The sequence below is a fragment of the Frankliniella occidentalis genome, unplaced genomic scaffold (genome assembly GCF_000697945.3).
Source record: "Frankliniella occidentalis isolate FOCC.00 unplaced genomic scaffold, Focc_3.1 Scaffold510, whole genome shotgun sequence".
NCBI classification, from domain to species: Eukaryota; Metazoa; Arthropoda; class Insecta; order Thysanoptera; family Thripidae; genus Frankliniella; species Frankliniella occidentalis.
In genome coordinates, this window is record NW_026267627.1 from 32,747 (window position 1) to 37,939 (window position 5,193).

The window sequence follows — 5,193 nt, forward strand, 5'->3', positions numbered from 1 at the left end:
ACAACTAGAAAACCAAAACCGTACCGCACGTGGGACTCACCCATACATAGGCTCGCAACGCGAGATCATGAGAAAACGACCGAATTTTGCCTCATTGGCACAGGATTAACTGAAAAAACGAATGTCTTGCCACGGCATTTTTTTTTTCTTTTGAAAAATAATGGCGTGGCAAGCATTATGGTGCAACCGTGAAATTTCATTCGCTATCATTTCACATCCGACTGTATTTTTTAAAAAGGCACTCTACTTACCAATCCCAAGTTAGACGAGCAATTCAGATCAATTGTATCCCCCGACACCTCCTCAACATCTATGAACTCTTCATCAGACATCTTTTGAATTTTTTTTTCTTCTATCAATCAACGTTACATACGACCTTGTTCGAAGGTGGACGCTGGACAAATGCGAGGCGCTGAGGCAGGCTTCAACATGCCGGCACACACCCCCTCCCCACCGAACCCTTCCTTCACCCCCCGCATCCCTCTTGCTACGGTGGCGCTCTTAACTCGCTCCCGCTCCGCAGACCGGGGCGGCCCTATGGTGGCCAGGGCGAGGCCGAGCTCGAAAACGCGGCTCAAGGCTCTGCCGGCGCTGCCCGCGCTGCCCGCGCTGCCCGCGCTGCGTGTGCTCGCGCTGCGTGTGATGGGTGTGCTAGCGCTGCTATCCCCCCACACAGCACCACGCCAGCTGCCTGACGCGGCCAAGGCCATGCCGGTGGTGCCGGCGCTGCCCAACCTCAGCAACTTCAGTATGCTGCAGTAGCGGCTCAGCACTGGGTGGCGGGACAGTTGCTCAGCAGGCGCGCGGTGAGCGAGCCTAGCACCAGTCGTGTTGTAACGTGTTTGAAACTTGAGTGGCTGATATTTACCGATAGGTGGCGCGCGAGCGGCCGAACGCTGGTATAAATCAAGGACGACCACCGCATGCAGTCATTACTACTGTTCGCTTCGTCCTGTTCACATCATGTTTAACCCCGACCGTTACCCTGTGCCTCTCCCTCGGCTTCTTCCAGTTCACTCCAAGATGTCCTATGCTTTCTGTGACATGCAAATGCTTAGGGAGGCAAGTGGGCAGTATGTCATTAAAGAATTTAGCATCTATGACCCCTACTTTAATAAAAGCTACACGGAGATATTTGCTCCGCCTTATCCAGCCGACTGGCTCCCACCCAAACAGCGCAAACAAAATGACTACATTACGAAGCGCATTCACGGCATCACGTGGGAACAGGGCACACTGCCATACTCAGAGTGTCACGACTACATTAAAATGGTGACAAGTATCTATGCCGATCTGTATGTCAAAGGAGATGAGAAGAGGGCAATCCTACAGAATATAGTGTCCCATGCACGTATCACAGACATTGGTGTACTGGGATGTCCACGCCTGGATACCCTACCTAAACTGCCATTCTCTGATCTTAACAGTAAAAGCATGCACTCATCACTTAGCTGTGCTGAACAAAACGCTCAACGCATTGGCGTATGGTTTGAACACCAACTTCTTTAATAAGTAATCAAGAAAAATACATTAATAAAAAAAAGTGGGATTTGAACCCAATTTCCTTTAAAGACATTGGGTGACATTGGGGCACAAGGGGACACTGCTGTGCGCGCGCACACACACAAAAACCAATGACAAGAGTGGATTTGAACCCATGAGCCGGTGGGACGGGACCAGATCTTAAGCCATTCATTCATTGGGGTGACATTGGGGCCATGAGCCACAGAGAAGGGTATACGTGGACTTAATTTAGGTTTGGGTTACCCACCCAATAGATACTCTCACAAAAAAAAAAAATATACACACAAAAAAAAATCCTTCTTCTTCTTCTTCTTTTTAAAAAAATAGGTTAGGTTAGGTTTGTCGCCAAAAAGATACCCTCACAAAAAAAAATAGGTTAGGTTACACACCAAAAAAAAAAGATTCCTCACAAAAAAAACACAAAAAAAGCATCCTTTTCAAAAAAATAGATTAGGTTAGTCGCCAAAAAGACACCCCCCTAAAAAAAGGGGAAGTGACATTGGGGAGGTGACATTGGGGAATCAAAATGGCGGGGGGTGACAGAGGGGTATTCATACTACTATTATACATCCGCACATTCTTGTTATCAAATAAACATATTTTAACGTCAGGCGTACTTTTTATCAACTCAACATAGACATTTTAAATGTCAAAAGGTAGTTTTTGGAAAAAGGGCGAACGTGACGCTGTCAGTAATGAAGCTTCTCGCCACAAACTTATTTGACAATTTTCAAAAACAATACCAGTTTTTCAAAAAATGTAAAACGGTTTTTTGATGTCAATTTAACATTGAAAAGGCAAACCTAATGTTAATTTGACATCAAACTCCAAGGAAACATTGAGAAGGTTTTTATTGAGTGTGATGCTACCCCAGAAGAATTGAGTGACCACCAACAGCTCATTTCTAAAAGTATTGAAGAAATATATTATCTTCTTCAAGAAACTGATAGTGACGATATCTGAACTGAACCGCTTCAAGTTATGTGATTTCCTGTTTCATACGTAATACCCGTAATCTGCCTTCCTTTCATATCTTGATTCTGCTGTTTCTCAATTTTTATGTAACGACAAGTAGTGCCTAAACTACCCACATTTAGCAGAAAAGGATTCAAAACAGTACATTGTTATATGATATTTCTTTCCATTAAAATTCTCTCAGAACAGCAGAGGTTTTAATGTTGAGTTTTTCTGTCCATTTGCCCACCAATTATTTTGTGTTTAATGTGTACTTGCAGTAAAAGTAGATAACTTTATAAATTTCCAGGCAGCTTAAGAATTTCTCACGTGAAATCATAGCCATCTTGAAATAAATTGTTTTTGGTGACTTCATAATTTGTTACGCCCTAATTCTGATGTTATTTTTGTACTTGGGAGTGTCCCCTATACTTCCAGTTGAAAGTGACGTGGCTGGTCCTATTGTTTGTTCTTGTCTTTATTTTACTTTTTAAAATACACGAGTCTAGCCACGGCACAAAAGTGAAGTAACTCTTTGCTTTGTACTGCTCCTCCGAGTATTTTTATCATTTCCAGAAATACACTTATTTCTAGAGTACATAAATGCACAGATTTAATTGAGTTACTTGTGCTCTCAATGATTTGTTTCTGGTATCTTATTGTTGTGTAACGCCTTACTTATTATTTTATTTTTCCACGTTGGAGTGTACCCCATACTCCTAGTTTTAAGTAACATGTTGTTTTAATTTTCTATGTTGGAGTGTCCTCCGTACCTCCATAGTTTTCATTGACGTTGCTGGCCTTATTGTTTGTACCCGTCTGTACTTAACATTCTAAAATACCCAGTGCAGCCACGGCCCAGATGTCGATGCTTGTGATTTCTACTACTGTTTCTTGTATTTCAATCATTTCCAGAAATACATTTTTTTCTAGAATACTTGATTCTTCTTTTCTCTGTCCCATGCCCCATGCCTTCCTGTCAATTTTTGAGCATGCTACAATTTGGGAAGGAAAAGAAACTGCAACAAATTATGGAGATACCTAGTTATTTAATTCTATTAAAATCACTCTTTAATTTGCGCAGCACCATACATGTGTACTAAACAAACATGAAAACTCTTACAGTTGACATAGAGGAGAGAATATAATTGCACATGCCTAGGCAACATAATTTTACACATTCTTTAATAATGACTGTGAAAGAATAAAAGAAAAATAGTGAAGGCCTTCTCTTTCTCTTCATCACAACAGCAAAGGTCGATTAAAACAACCTAGAGCACGGACAAACTCACTAGAAGGACTAGAAACTGAAAGTCAGAGAGTTGCAGCACTTAAAGAGTATGATGCTTACTTCACTCTTCAATCATACTTTATCGGAAGAGATTGGATAGTGAAAAAAGTTAACAGCATTGAGCAAAGAGTTCTTGTGGAGTTAACTGGTCAGTATATCTGCATGAAAAAAAATACTGAAAAAATTTCTACAGCTCCCTCGAGTGTTTCAATCCACACTGGACAATATTAATGAGCTGAACAGGTCTGATACATTTTCTAATTTTATTCAGGGTGAATTATGGAAAAATGTTGTAGAGACTTACTTCCAAGGCCGTCTTGTTCTGCCACTTGTTCTCTATTTTGATGATGCAGAACCCAACAATCGGAATTGGTCGCATTAAGGCACGCAGTCTTGGGCTATCCCGTTTATGTATGAACCCTTTCCGTTTAACATGTGTTGTCTGTTGAAACGTGTTAATCAAGACTAATATTGTGATATCTGTGCTCACTTTTTTTTTTTGATTTCAGTGTGTGCTGCCTGCTGCATTCGTTGCGTTGTTGTTGGAAGTGCATGCGGTACAGCATAACTGCAGAAGTGCGCGGCGTGAATCAGCCACCTGGTACGCCCGTCAACGGCACCTTGGTCGCGTCACTTCGGTCGTCACACGCCTGGTGGTGGTAGCAAGGAGGACATGGCATGAGGTCCTGCTGACGGTCACACGTCCCCACTTCAGCCCCGTCTCTCCCCTCACAGGCGTGCGTGGCCGTCGTCACCCACCTTGTGGCGGTAGCCAGGATGCAGGGCGCAAGGTCCTGTTGAAGGGTGCGAGCACGTCCCCGACAACCTCCTCCCTCGGCCCTGGAGTGCAGCATTCTACGAAGTGCTACTAACTAGGGTTTAATTGGACAGTCTATATTCAATTAAAATCCCCGCGCGGCGCAGCGCACGGTCCTGGAGGCGTGAGAGGGCGAGCGGGGAGGCGGGGAGCATACGCCGCCGCCGCCCCTCATCCCGCCACGTTTTCAGGAGCGTTGTGGCGGTGGGGGGTGGTGGTGGGAGGGGGGCTTGGCACCACGGCGACGGCGGGACGGCGCCGCTCAGTCTGCTGCTGAGCTTGACTCAGAGTGGTTGTGTTGGTTGTGTGGTCCGTGTGTGTTCGTGTGACGACGGGAAGATGAAGCCAACGATGAAGCCGTTTTTTCAAATGACAGTTGATTACAGCTGGTGGCACGCCCACTACCAGCCTGCTCCTAAGGGGAAGAAGGGGCATATGAAAGAAAAGTGGGCAGACCTACTTAAGGAAAAAATCGAGGACCTCAAACAGAATTGCAATTGAGAATTGTCTGTGATGACGAACAGGCTCGTGCCCGTGGCCTCCAAAAGATACAAAGACAATGCCTTCACGGGCTCATTATACTGTCGCTTTAAGACAATGGGCTGCA

General features: G+C 44.4%; 1 protein-coding gene across 1 annotated transcript in view; it reads left to right on the forward strand.

Moving 5' to 3' along the window:
• The window catches only part of LOC127751478 (uncharacterized), a 6,258-nt gene extending 4,477 nt beyond the window's left edge, over nucleotides 1–1,781 (forward strand). The window contains exon 2 of the mRNA XM_052275116.1: nucleotides 1,545–1,781. The gene's annotated coding sequence lies outside the window, so the exon portion shown is untranslated. The remainder of the gene's footprint in view (nucleotides 1–1,544) is intronic.
• Nucleotides 1,782–5,193: the final 3,412 nt, after the last annotated feature.